Below are 15468 nucleotides of genomic sequence, written 5' to 3'. Positions count from 1 at the left end.
GCTCAAAACAAGCATTCGAACCATCAATAAAATTCGCTGGGCACCCACTTTCGCAGGGCCGGGAGGACGATTCAATTTTTATAAGATAGAGATATTTCTAACCTTAACACTACACAGGGCTGCTTGCTAGTCACGATATATGTTGCGCCACTTTGCACCACAAACTCTATTCCCAGTGGAATTGGTGCCATAGGTCATACTTGTGACAAGTTAAATTTTGTTCATTGACAATTCGGCTACACTCTCTCATATTTGCTAAAACTCACACTTAGTAACATTGAGTTTGACTTCAAACACTGTACTAACAAACCAATGGCACATTGAGGGACACAAAATTGGACATAATTGAGCTAACATTTTTTTTCTGGAAAGATAACTTTTCCCGATCCAAAAACTCAAGCTTTCTTATTAACACCGCCACATGGATGCCATTTACTTGATTTGCACCGCGGAGAACCTGAACTCCCCTGAATCCACACTTTGCTTCATTTCATACCTGTCTGACTTAAACCAGGCCCATACGTCAATTTCGTTTTTGCATTCCTATTCGATTCTGAGAATCAACATTTCGACGCCATAGTGCACGAAGCTAGTTTTCTTTTTAATTCGAACGCAATTCAGCGACCTGTCACGCACAAATACTTCATTTTAAGCTCCGTTACGCAAAAATAGGGACAAAATATAGCAAGTACCAGCTATCAATTCACTCCGCAATGAAGTTCTATTACCTGTCATTTGAATTGAAACACGCAAATATTACATCAAGATATTTATTCTTCAACGCTTGTAAAACATTGTTGCCCTTGAGTTTTTTCACTGGAGATTCCATCCTCGTCGAAGCGGGAGTCATCTGGGAAGAAATGTCCAACAGCGATGTTAATGTCTATGGCTGATTTATCTGCTAATGCACCCGATGAAATCAAGGGGCATAGGGTTCCCAAACACTGAAAATGCAGAAATGGGTGACAATTTTGGCAATTTGAGTGAAAAATACCCCTACGCTACAAACTAACACAAAAATGAGTACAAAAATTATAGCTGTTCGTCTTTAGTCGAACTGAATGGGCTGCCATGAATTTCGTTTCTTTTCGAAGCAACTATCTGACCAGCAGCAAGCGACTAACTTCACCATTTAGTCTTTAGCGATGCGGCAGTTGGTCATCTAATATTACACAAAAAATATCATCTGCGAATCATTTTTAGGAAACGATTTATCCTTTCCAGTTGCTCCTCACCCTTTAAACTAACATGTCTTTAACTTTCATCTGTGACATCTTGAGGGGGGAACTCTTTATACCTCCTCAGTCCGTTACATTGTTACTCATTCCACAATTGTACGTAACGAATATACTTATTACCAAAGAATAAACTTATTGGCCAAATTTCCTTCGATGGTTTGTTCGTTTGACGATTGGTCATCTGATTGACTGGTCCTAAAATGAACCAAACATGATTCGTCAGTAAGAGTTCGGAGTTGGGCGCTGGGCCTAGAAAAGTGCTAGAGCATTCCGACGGTCTGACTTTGGGTGATAAGCACCTTCGGCTCTGCTGAGATAGGGTTTCCCTATGTTGCCCAAATGAACGTAGCAACTATTTGTAACCAATGTAGCATGCTAACCATGCACCATAGTAACGGAGCTTCGCAAACTCTGTATATACAAGTTTTTCTCGTCCGTATACGTCAGCAACTACGTCCATCGAGCCGGAGCCTGCAGATCGGGACGTACCGGAACGTACCGTCTGTCCCGAGCGTCGACAGCGGTGGATATATTGACGCATACTCACATCATAATTTACTATTACCGCGCAACCTCTCATATTTTCCTCAGTTTTGCTCCAGCACCTTTAGTATTTTCGACACTTGGCAATGGTGTTATCAATTCGATCATTCATTCTTTTTTAACGAGCTTCGTAGCTGAGCGAGTTAGTGCGGATGTGTTGACACAAACTGCCCGACAAAACGGGACACAAGGTAAGAAAGGAAACAGAGGAGTACAGACTCACAACGGAGTTTACTGAAAAAAGAGAAGAGCCGTTGTTCCATGAAGAGACGCTTTATTCAACAAATGCAACAGGGTTTCTTCGGGACGTAGTCTGAACCTCCTTCGGGAGTGTTACTGGACACTCGATATTCGCATAACACAAAGCACTAGAACAAAAGAAGTCCCAATAGTCCTACTGCATAGACGTTCTCACACTCGCTACTCGGCACTAAAATTGCCCCGACACATGAGACCCACTCCGCACGCTCAAAGGCCCCTCGAACACACTCTAAGGAAGTGACTAGATCAATAGCATGTAACCTAAGTGTTATGGATCGCACCAGCGAGTGAAGGCTACTATAGCAAGATTAAAATATTTCAAAGAGACACACAAAGGTTTGACGTAATAGTTTTACGAAAACCCGCAAGGTGGAGATAATTAATAAAGGGAAAATGAGACATCTGCCCAAACGTAGCTAAATGCTACAAAGGAAACCCATGCGGGTTCCTCGAAAGAAAAGCCTCACAGTTGCAGAAAAATTCACCCTTGTCCGGGACTCGAACCTGGGACCACCGCCTTCCCGGGGTAGCCGCTTTACCATCTGGGCTAACTAGGTGGCTAGCAGATGAGAGGGCGAAGTCGAATTTGTCAACAGCTTGGAGCAGAAGCAAGAGTTTGGCGTAATAGTTCTACGGAAACGCGCAAGGTAAAAAGAAATAATTAAGAAAAATGAGACATCCACCCACTCGTAGCAATTGCTACAAAGGAAACCCATACGGGCTCCTCGAAAAAAAAAGCTTCACAGTTGAAGAAAAATTCGTCCTATTCCGGGGCATGAAACCCGGGACCACCGCCTTTCCTGGGCAGCCGCTCTACCATCTGGGCTAACGAGGTGGCTAGCAGATGGCCAGGCGACGTCGAATTTCTCAACCACTCGAAGCAAAGGCAAGAGTTTGACGTAGTAGTTCTGCGGAAACGCACAAGGTGGACAGAAATAATTAAGAGAAAATGAGACATCTACCCACTCGTAGCACTTGCTACAAACGAATCCATATGGGTGTCCTTTGTAGCAATTGCTACCAGTGGGTGGATGTCTCATTTTCTCTTAACATACACAAAAGTATTCGTCTGTTTTAACCACATTGAAATATCACGTTAATCATGATACCCAGTCCGAACACGCAACACCAATTCTTACAAAAATCAGATCCTGAAGAGCATGTACTACACCAGTCTGAACGAAACATAAGATCATAGTAACGAAGAAAATATGCCAGAAGAGTTAACTGCTGGGCTAGTTGGTGATCTTGCATACTGAAAAGATTTTGCACCGAAAAACAACACACACAAGAAGAGGCGAAGATAGCGCCCGTGGCGTCGTCGTCTTTCTTCTTGTGTGTGTTGTTTTTTGGCGCAAAATCTTTTCAGTATGAAATATACCAGCCCCGTCCGAATGCTCATTCGAGGTGCCAAAGTGCATGAGCAGCCTTCGTCACCACGCCCTTATTATGAACGATTTCTGGGTCCTATTTTTGGAGCGGCCATGCCCGACGTTTTAGCCTAGCACTGGAGGGAGCTGAATGAAGTATTGTGCAGAAATATAGCGCAGTAGGGCCACGTGAAGATTAGCACAATTTTCTGAAATTGTCCCGTTCTTCGCATGCAAAACAGACTGCGGAATAACTAGAGAAGTCTGACCCAGTAAACGCTTTGGCTTGAGACCTAAGCTGCTGTTCTGTAGGTGGGCAACAGCTGTAATTGCTCTGCCGGCTGAATGCCAGGCTTCCTTCCCACTTAGCGTTTAACCACACTTCCACCCACCCCACCCCGCTTCCACCCCACTTAGCGTTTAACCATAAACGTAAGATGGCCGTCAACTACAGGCTCGAAGACGTACCTTAAGAATCAATGAGAGAATATCCGAGAGGCGAAGGTCGCACGGGGCTGTTTGCCCCTATGAAGTGAGCATTAATACAGCTTTTTCTTGGAAAAGTTGATGCGATTTCGTGAACATGATTGTAGGGCGCTAAAGAGCTACAAGCAAAGGAGAAACACACGCAGACACAAAGAGCACAACTAGCACTCGATTTATTGAAATGGAATATGGCGCATGGTGCATGTCTATTTGCAACATGCCCCGTGTTCTACTTCAATAAATCATAGTTGGCACTGTGATAGTTGGCACTGTGTGTCTGTGTGTGTTTCTCCCTTGCGTGTGCCTTTTTAGTGCCCAAAAAGCACGTTCCCAAAATCGCACCAACTTCTTCAAGAAGAACATTTCTTGATGATGTAACGGCAAAGATAATCATTCAATGTCAGGTTGTATCTCCTGCGTTCCGTGTGCGCAGGAATCGCACCACGCCCCATCATCTATTTCAATAAATCAGTTGGTACTTGGCACTGTGAATGTCCGTGTGTGTGTTTCTCTCTTGGGTGTCTTTCTTAGCGCCATAAAATTATGCTTGCCGAAGTGAGCACTGAATAAATTTGCCATGCGATGCACGTCGTTGCTTTGACGTTATGTCGACACGAATTTAACACACAGAAATTAGGCCGTTAGAGAACGTTAGAGAGGACAGCGCTTGTCCTTGTCGCTTCTTTCTGTTTTCCGTCTATACTTTCGCGCAGCTTATGTCATTGAGGAATACCAACGAGCCCGGTCTCACAGCTTGCGTGAGAGAACGTCGCCGCGCTTACCTCGAACTTCACGTCGTATGATGCCTGCAGCACTTCAACTGCAGTGGGCCCAAAAACACCCGAAAATTATGTGACAGCGCAGATGTAGGTCACCTTGCAAGGTTTCCTACCCTTGTGTAGTGTGGAAGAAGCTTTCCAGGTTCTTAATGCTCTGAACATCTTGGCGCCACACAGCAGAATGAGGGGGATCCATATTGGTCCAAGCACTTTTGGTAGAGGAGCGTTCACTCTCTGTTATCCCATGCTGAGATGCGGGTGCTGGTAGTAGGGCCTTTTTTTCTCCGCCATCTCTGCAGCGCAGGACGTCTATCTGGCGGAACGAGTACACAACTCGTACGACAGCGAGAGACCACACAATCTCCTTTTGAATAAACTGCGTTTTATTCGTCGCCTCTCATCCCATGCCTCGTGGTCCGCGGTTGATCAGGCGCAGACCAATCACCGGTCAGAAGTAGAACCGTTCTTCAAACGCAATTTGTCGCTCCACTCTCTGCTTCTGGCTACTTACCTTAGTGTGTGCACGTGCAAAAATTATTTTTATGCATGGCTCCTTGTCATATTATATGAAGTGCCGTGAAAGCCGGTCCCGCACGTTCACAGCAGCTCTGCAATATGGCAAAAAGAACAGGCTATGAAATGTCGAAAGCTTAGCGTTTTTACATCATCCCTGTAAACACAAATGTACCCCTTTCATTTATGGTGAGACTTTCATTACCAGCCAATTTTATGCCCACTGCAAGATGATGGTCATTCCCACAAATTCATTTGTCTTCAATTCACTGCTGCTGTTTCCCTTCCTTCGGCATTAAGGATATAGGTACAGGAACTGGACGAACTATTCCTACTGCACAACCAACCACATTTTAAGCCTTTACCTAAATGTGCACGCCACAAAATTAGCAAGCTGGTTGTCAATTTTATCCTGCCCTACAATTAAATTATTTGATGCAACGTCGCATAGCAGCTTGCCCTTGAGAGCTGTCACAGAGGGGGCCTCAGAATTGATTTCAACTATTGAAGGTTGCAAAAGCCTACTGAATAGGCCTAATTTCTGCCTTGTGTAACGCGAACGAAAAGTACACGCAAAGTTTGTTTTGCGACGGGACAAGTCCTCACATAATGAACTTATTGCGCAACACGGGTTCTCAGGTTGCATGCATAACCATTATGCGATTTTACAGATAGGACATCTGTTGCAATTTACATCGTGGATTGAAAGCCAGAGCCATGCATGTCGTTCAAGGAACAACCCAGATTCTTCAACCCGTTTTCCTTCTCCTATAGTTTCCACCCAGTCGTCAGTGTCCGCGTTCCATGTAGACTGTATGGCGCCCTCGAGAGGACAGAGTCCTTCATAAAATAATTATACAATGCAATGCAGAGCTTCACTCTATTCTCAGTGGCCTCCTCAAAGGCTCTGAAAGGTTCTGGAAAGATGCTTCACTTGCTTGCCATGATACCAAAGGAATTTTCAACGAGCTACCTTGTTCGACTCCGACGGTCATTGAATGTGGCTCGCATCAAATACGCCTCATTCGTTGCTCCATCAGGTCGGTTTCTTTGGATACTTAGGAGAAATTAAATTACAATGGCTGCGGCACTTCTTTCGTTATCTTGGAAAGACTGCCCGTTTTTTTACCATATCTCACGCAAAGAATACCTAACAGTTTATGTCTCTTCTACCCAAGCATTCGTGCAAGCTCCTGTGCCGGCATTAAAACAAGAGCATGCTAATAAAGAAGTGGCTGCCCGCCTCTCAAGACCGCATATCGCAGCGTGCATGGGACAAGTGCAAAAAGGTGGCAGGCCAAGGCTTGCTCATGCACAACAATCTTGACATAAGCGTCGGCTTTTCTTACATCTTTGAACCTAGTAAGAAAATAACGTGAAAACTAAAGCTGTAACTTTCTGTCGAGAAGCCCGTGGAGCTGGAGACATGGCGCTTCTGGCAGTACTCACGATCCTGCTTTGCAAGGCGCCGCGCCTTATTTTTCTCTTAGGAGTAACATGTCCTAGATGTATATGTCGTCTGCTTAGGTGCTGTTCAGGGGCTGCTAATGTGAAAATCATACTGTTACCAGAACTGCGGCTTTGCCAACATTGCGTCAGTGTTATGCTGCTGATTTATAAACAATTTAGTCTAAGCGAAATTTTGTTGCAATTCGCCTAAAGACAAACAATTTACAGTTGTCCTTTGGAGGTATTTTATTAATTCTTATATGGCCTGAGATATATAAACTATACTAGTCTCAGTTACTTCACCAAGTATATCATGGAATGTTTACTGCAGGCTTTAGGGATTACAAGGGCACGTTTACTAAATTATGTGTAATTCGTTTGTGCATTTAGAAAACGTCGATTCATGAAGCATAGTTTCATAAGTTTTTAAAAATTGTAGGCTTATGCACTAGACGCGGTCTATACTGAATAAGTATCTAACCATGTCCCCATCTATACTTGCACTTCCTGCTCTGTAGTACAAAGTAATGTAAAGCTGTAGCTCGCACCACAAGCAGCCATGTGAACGACACTGAATGTCTTCTTGTAGTTAAGGTCGGTAAAGCAAGAGTTACTGGGACATTCAATGTGGACATGATTCCCATCAATGCTCCACACAATTTGGAAAGTTCCACTTGTGTTCCATTTTACCACCACTCAAAAAAAGGGACATGAGCATAAGTACATTGGGCAACATGCTACATGTCAATCTGCAACTGCGCAGCTTTGCAAAATGTTGTTTCCCCAGTGAGAAAAAATTTAGATAGATGTGAAATGAACAGCTGTCAAATATTTCATTCCACTGCATGCCGTTTAAAATGTTCATTATTTTCCTCGTCAACTTGCTTGCTGTTTCACATTGTGCAGCCACAAAATTCAGCTGTATTGAGCAGCTTAATAAAGTGAAATAAGTGGTTATAAATACCAGTTCAGTGTTGTGGACTGTGCTGTGTATCAGCTAACTAAAGGCAAACTAGGCATTCCTCCCACCCCTTAACTACAGTTTTCACAAGCACGTAGGACTTGTCATCACCACGATCATAGCTTAACCCATACTAACTAACGCGCATACTAACGCTTTTAGGTTTTCATTTTTCCCGAAAGCTATCACCGAGTGGAATGTTTTACCTGTGGGCGTGCTATCGGCGGATGGCTTCTAACAGGCACTCCATGATATATTTTAGATAGTGTAATATTGCGTACTCATTATTTGTCGAGTACCCCAGCCTCGTCACGCGTAATAGCGTAAAAAATATTCTTACTTTGATAATTAAGTTAAGACATTTCATCGTTATAATAGTGTAAATGTAGAATATTGGTAGCTTTATAAGTGATAAGGAACAATCTAAACAAAAGAACAATTAAAAATAAAATACCCACAAATATACGTAGGCTCCATAGAAAATGCGTGGGGAAGCTTATAGTAAGAGTGGCTCAACTTGAAATTTGGGGGTGGGCCTGCCTGAAATATGGATGAGGGGGGGGGGGGCGTGTAGAACTCATATTTGGGGTGGGTTCACATATATTTGGGGGTGGTCCAGCTTAAATTTGGGGATGGGCTAACTTGAAATTTCGACATAGGTAAACTTGCATTGGAGGTGTGCCAACTTGAAATTCGGGGGTGGGCAGACCAAAATTTAAGCGTGGGCCAACTTGGAATTCGCAAGTGGGCCAACTTGAAATATGGAATGGGGGGCGGGCAACTTAAATTTTGCTGTGGGCAAACTTGAAATGTGGGGTTGGGACAACTTCAACTATGCATGTGGGACAATTGATGTTAGAGGTGGGTCAATTCGAAGTTTTGGCTGGGGGTGGCAAAGCTGAAGTTTCGGGATGGGCCAACCTCGACCTCTGGGTACGGCAACAAGAAATTTGGGGGTGGACCTACTTAAATTTAGCGATGGGCCAACTGGAAATTTGGTTGTGGGTCAACTTGAAATGTTGGGGTGGCGCAATGTCCATGAAAACGCTGCTGAGCGTCGTTCGAGTTATGAACTCCTCCCGACCAAGCGAGCGCGTCGAGACACTTGGCGCGGTTTCATTGGGCCTTACCGAGGCGCAGTTAGAACGCAGGCGAGAGCTTGCGCGGTCAGTGAATGCGCGCTTAGCTTGTGAGAGCGACAGCGAGAGCGAAATCACATCGCGACCGATGCACTCTGCCCTCACACAACGCCTCATGCGCTACTGCGGCAGCTGGTGCTCTCCTTCGCCCACTCTGCTCCGTCGAGGTGCGCTCGTGCCGGGCGTTGCGGCCGAATCCGTGCGATCGCTTTGAAGGAGCCGTATGCGGCGAGGGAATCTGACAATTGCCTGCTAAAGCCTAAGCGATCTTTGCCACCGGAAAGACCATGGGTAGATGCGCATAAGCTGAGAAGTGCAAGTAAGCAAAACTAAGCAAAAGCGAAATCACAACCGAGCCAAACAATGCTTATGCATTGGTAGACAATTCTGAGAATTTCTGTGCGGTGCATCGTGCAAACATCATTTTATGTATTTTTTTCTAATGATGTTTACCTGCCTTTGTATTGATTTTGATTATTCTATCTGCTGCCCTTCCTGCTTGGACGTAAAGCAAGGTCTGTGTAGTATTGTTGAAGTATAGAAGAACGCTGGAACACTGCTCTCTGCAGATATGTAGCCTGATAAATGCATGATAATAAATTTACTTAATTTTGGCTACATAGCATGCAAAGAAATGGCAATTTCAAATTCATGAATTTTTGCATTCTTCCATTTGTTGCTGGTTTGGGGAACCTGGCGTAATTAGCGTGCAGCACATTCCACAGTGTTCCTGTTGCTTCTTTCGCAATCAGCGCTGCAGTTGACCGGCTTGTGAAAAAAATTATATGACAAGCTCCGACGGCGTAACGCGCAAAGCTCGCATTTTTTTATATATCCGTTCCCCCTATGTAATACTCCTTCGGGGGTATTTAGGGGTATTGTGAAATAAAATAGATTGTGCAGGAACTTAAAAAGCAAGCATATCTAATAGGATAATATACCAATTGATAAATAGCATTCCTGAGACAATGTAAAACAAACAACAATGCGATATGCACACCTGGCAAAAAGCATTCTAGCAATGCAGGCAAGTGGCAGAGCAAATTCTTTCACAACGGTACTTTCGCAGCAAATTAAGGAAGAAGAACTGTCAAGCTTTACCTGACCGTCATAGCAAGCCAATCATGCGGTAAAATCGGGTCTTGAAATGGTGTACCTTGGCATTCAGCGGAAGGTCTGCCCAATGCGAGCAATGTGTCGAAGGTGTTCGGTGGCATCCTCATAAATATTCGCTTTGATCGAACCGGTCGTTTCATTTTTTAAACGAAGCCTAGCACAAACGCGAAGAAAACTTCGCCACTTGCTCTCAATATAGGCTTCATCCTCGGCGCGAAGCCCAGACCTAAGTGCACTTGCTTGTCCCTCTATGCTTCTATAGTTCCAGCTTGGTCGCACTCAAAACCTTCGCAGCCATGCCTTTTGAGTGCGCCGATGCCAGACTGTAGCAGGGAACACGCCTGAATGATGGCATTCAACATATAGTTGAAATGCCAACTCTGTCGTCGCCGGTACCATGCATAGCAGCGCTGGCCGAACGGAATTTGGTGAAGTGTCCAGCAGACGCGCGGGGTGATGAGAAAAGAGCGGGAAGTCTCATTGGATCACGTTCATGCTGCAAGAATTGATCGTGTCACGTGATGGCCGCACTGGCAAAACAATGCGTGCAGTTTGATCAGCTCTTGCGTGGCAGACGTTCAGCAGTTTCGGAAGCCGACGCGCTTGCCGCTCACGTGGAGGGGCTATTATGATGACCATCCTATTATATATTTTGCCGCACCAGAACGGGCCAGCAAAAAAATTAACTTGCTAGCTTAGATCTACGTGCCGGCGCTACAGTGAGGACTCAAATCTCAGGTCATTTAAGTTCAGCTTTCACTTTCACAACTAGTAATCAATGTCTTCCCTCCAATTGAACACAAAACAACAACAAAGAAGGCAGAAACATCACCAACCATAAGTCATTTACTGTTCTTTCGTGCTGCTGAGTCCGACGACTGTGCGATTACACTTCAGGCATTGAATTGTGCTGTCACCTTCTTTTACCGATTGCACCTAAAGCCATTAAGACTGCAAATTTCAAGATAGATAGATAGATAGATAGATAGATAGATAGATAGATAGATAGATAGATAGATAGATAGATAGATAGATAGATAGATAGATAGATAGATAGATAGATAGATAGATAGATAGATAGATAGATAGATAGATAGATAGATAGATAGATAGATAGATAGATAGATAGATAGATAGATAGATAGATAGATAGATAGATAGATAGATAGATAGATAGATAGATAGATAGATAGATAGATAGATAGATAGATAGATAGATAGATAGATAGATAGATAGATAGATAGATAGATAGATAGATAGATAGATAGATAGATAGATAGATAGATAGATAGATAGATAGATAGATAGATAGATAGATAGATAGATAGATAGATAGATAGATAGATAGATAGATAGATAGATAGATAGATAGATAGATAGATAGATAGATAGATAGATAGATAGATAGATAGATAGATAGATAGATAGATAGATAGATAGATAGATAGATAGATAGATAGATAGATAGATAGATAGATAGATAGATAGATAGATAGATAGATAGATAGATAGATAGATAGATAGATAGATAGATTCTTCAATTCCCACGAATGCTGGCGCGCTTGCCGACTCCTGCAGTGCGGATTGTGCGGACTCCACACGGCGTTATCGTAACTTCCATAAAAAAATACTTGGTACGGGCTCGTTGGCCTGTTGCAAGAGACAAACCATTCTAGCGTCACATGCGCATTGCCAGTATTTACTCTACCTGAGCTTCGTACTTTGTAGCTTTTATGACAAAGAAGACGAGTGTAAGCGGAAAATAAAACATACTGCTTCCTTATCCAATATTGGTTGCACTGGGCAATGAAAGTAGCCACCTGCCTTACGAAAATTTCAGTTCACGCGCTGCCTTCAGCGCTAGCCGCAGTATATTTTGAGAGTTCAAAAATAGAGATAGAAGAAAAGGAAAGAAAGGCAAGGAGGTTGACCACATGGACGTGCGGATTGCTACCCTGCACGGGTGAGAGGGAATAAAATTAAAATATACACCTTTCTCGTTCTTTTTTTTCTTTCCTCCGCACAATCGGTGCCGCTGCTGCCACGAATGCGCGGAGGTGAGCGTCATCTGGTGATGGTGCAAAGAACCCAGCGGCGCACATGCTCCGCAGTGATAGGTTGGCCTATCGGGCAAGAGAACAACAGCCAGGCCGCAACCACGGTCACGAAACTCGGTGAGGTTCGCAACGAAAAGCATTGCTTTTGAAAGAGAAGAGGCGAAGGAGAGAGATAGTTCACTCGCACAGTAGTAGGCGTTCAGTCTTCAGGAACGTCTTTTCAGGCCCGCTGATTTTAGAAGAGACACATGAGGAAGCGTACCATTATGGGTTTGTGATTGATGAGGCCAAAAGGTCCCCATAATATTTGCCTCTTAAAGGGTTGACCACTCATTTCGCTGAGTGCGCTCCGAAAAAACAGGCGTTGGAAGTGAAAACGGTGCAGTGGCAGCAGAGGGTACCCTCGATACTCTCCTCACACCTCACAGTTACAGCGGTCGCATCTGCGAGAGTCAGCCGTTCCTATGAGGAAGGAGTATGAGTTTGCGAAAGCTCACAAAACTGAGCATGGCATTTCAAATCAAATCAAATCAAATCAAAATCGCTTTATTTCAGGGTATTTCCTGCGGAGACAGAGACTAAAGGCTGAAATAGCCTGACTGGGCCCCTGCCCCCGTTCAGTTCATACAGCGTTTACGCGTACAATAACATATACAGTAACGTGCACATTATATTAAAATTACAGTTGCACTCAATGTACAGCCGATGAAGGAAAGAAAGTGACTTCTAATATATCAGATAAGAAGTATGAAATGCATACATGTGTACATAGATCACGCAGATAGATATACATATAGAAAAGGTCACACAGGATTCATGTGTTATATAGCTAGGAGACCCTTTATCCTGTTACAGATATGTAGATAACGACTATATACACCAGTACATTGTGCTGACAAAACAGAAAAAAAAAGAAAATCAGGAATGTCATGGTCATAGTAGAAAGTAATGCAAAACAGTCTACAATACACATCCTGTTCTGACAAGGAACGTTTTGTACATTCTTTTAAGTTTACCACGGCTGTCTGCCCAATTTATTATGTCTTTCTGTTTATTTAGAATCTGTATAGCTTGATACGTTACCGATTGTTTCCCGTAATTTGTCCTAATCTTCGGAAGCGTCCTCCTATGCTGCCTAAACCCGTACTTATGTTCAACTACCATATCACAGTCTTTGTATATGTTTGTTGTGTGCATATGTTGCACTAATTTATAGAGATAAATTTGATTGGCCATAAGCATGTTGTGTTTCAGAAATAACTCCCTGGTAGGTAAGTCACGCATATCTCCTGCATAATTTTCAAATATACGTAGCACGCGCTTTTGTAGTACCGTTAATCTATTATAGTTGCGCTGAGTGGTGGTGCCCCATACTAGCGAACAGTAGGCAATCTTAGAATATACTAGAGTGTAATAAAGAGTTTTTTTTTAGCCGAAGAGGTATTAATGTAGAAATCTTTCTAATACATCCTATTGATCGAGCTATATCGACTACCAAATGGTCGACGTGACATGACCATACCAAAGACTCTTGGAACCAAACACCTAGGAATTTTTGCTCAGGTGTTTGCTGAATAATCTCGGTTCTATACGTAATATGCATGTCATGTTGGTCGCGTTTATTTGGAGTGGAAAAAACGATGTATTTAGTTTTAGAGGCATTTAATTGTAGACAATTATCATTTAGCCATTTGGATAGGTTTTGTAGATAATGATTAGTCTTTTCTTGAAGTTCACGTTTTGTCCGTGAAGTAAAAAATACGTTAGTATCGTCCGCAAACATTACTATATCAAGGGTGATGTCAATCTGAGTTATGTCATTAATGTATAACAAAAACAGGGTAGGACCTAATACTGATCCTTGGGGTACTCCATTTGTTACATTTAACGACGTCGAGGAATAATTATTAACATCTGTAAATTGGAAGCGTTTCTCAAGGTAGCTGGTTATTAATTTCAATGACATGGCACGTATTCCATAACACTGCAGTTTTAAAAGTAGAATATCATGATTCACCGAATCAAATGCTTTCCGCAAATCTAGAAAGAGACCTAAAGTAAAATCCTTATTTTCAATACCTTGAATAATTTTCTCCTTTGCACGAAGTAGTGCCTGTTCAGTTGACTTGTGTTTTTGAAATCCGAATTGCGAACTAGATATGATATTATATTTCTCTAAGAACTTTGTTACGCGATCATTAATTGCCCACTCAAAGACTTTTGATAAAACAGGTAATACCGATATTGGCCGATAATTTGTAAGGGCGTTTTTGTCTCCGGATTTGTGTATCGGAACAACCCTTGCTATTTTCAGTTGGTCAGGGAAGATACCAGTATCGAACATTAGGTTAATAATATAGGTGAGAACGTTTTTTAGCAACTTGGAAACATACTTCACTGGCTCAGCCCTAAATTCGTCATAACCAGCGGCGACATTCTTTATTCTATTAATTAACTCTTCAGTCTCTTGCGGGGAGACGTGATACAAAACAAACGAATTTGGTAAAGAACTGATGTGTCTTGTTGGTTGTTGACTACCTAAAATTGCGGTATCTGCCTTTCCTGACTGTATAAAGTACTCATTGAATGTGTTAGCCAAACACTGGCCTGTTATCGCATTTCCATTGATCTCAATCTCTTGTACGCTGGTTATGGCATTCTTTCTGCTTGTCAATCCGTTTACTGTTTCCCATATCTTTTTTACATTAGTTTGATGGCGAAGAAACAAACTTTCATAATAATTTTCTTTTGCTTTCTTTAGATCTGAAGTTAGCTTATTTCGAAGCTTCTTGAACTCCTTAAATTGGTTTACATCGCGCGTACTAATAAAAGTGTGATACATCGCGTTTTTTCTCTTATTCTTCTGTATAGTGCAAGGTTAATCCAAGGTTTTCTTATTGCTTTTTTATTCTTTCGGCCACATTGTAAAGGAAACGCGTCATCATAGCTTACTTTTAACTTCTTGTAGAATTCCTTGTAAGCATCATTAGGATCACTGCAGTCATACACGCTAGACCAATTTATGGCCTCCACTAACGAAAAAAATTTTTCAAGCGATTTGTCGTTTATCACTCGATATTTGCTTACTTCGAGATGTCTGCGTGTGAACTGATCAGTAACGCAGAACACGGGTAGATGATCACTTATATCGCAAACTATCACTCCACCTATTAATTCTGATACACTGATATTCGTAACACAGATGTCTATGGCTGTAGCTGTTTTAGGGCCAATGCGTGTGGGAACCGAAATCAAATTTTCACATCCGTATGACATAATCAGGCTCTTGTAATTCATCGCGTACTGGTCATTACTAGCTGTGTTTATATTTATATCACCAACAACAAAAAAAGGTAACTTGTTTGTCTGAAAAACCTGCATCAATTGCTCAAGAAAATCTAAGAACTCGCGTTTAGAACCAGCTGGTTGCCTATATATGGCAGCAAGCTGAAATTGAGATGTTTTTATAACTAAGCATTCAACATTTGCATTTGTAATTGTGTATTCCTCAATAATGGTGTAAGCATAGCTATGACTGATATATACCGCCACGCC

Source organism: Dermacentor albipictus, chromosome 2 (genome assembly GCF_038994185.2).
Source record: "Dermacentor albipictus isolate Rhodes 1998 colony chromosome 2, USDA_Dalb.pri_finalv2, whole genome shotgun sequence".
Taxonomy (NCBI): Eukaryota; Metazoa; Arthropoda; class Arachnida; order Ixodida; family Ixodidae; genus Dermacentor; species Dermacentor albipictus.
Note: the sequence above shows the minus strand (reverse complement) of the source record.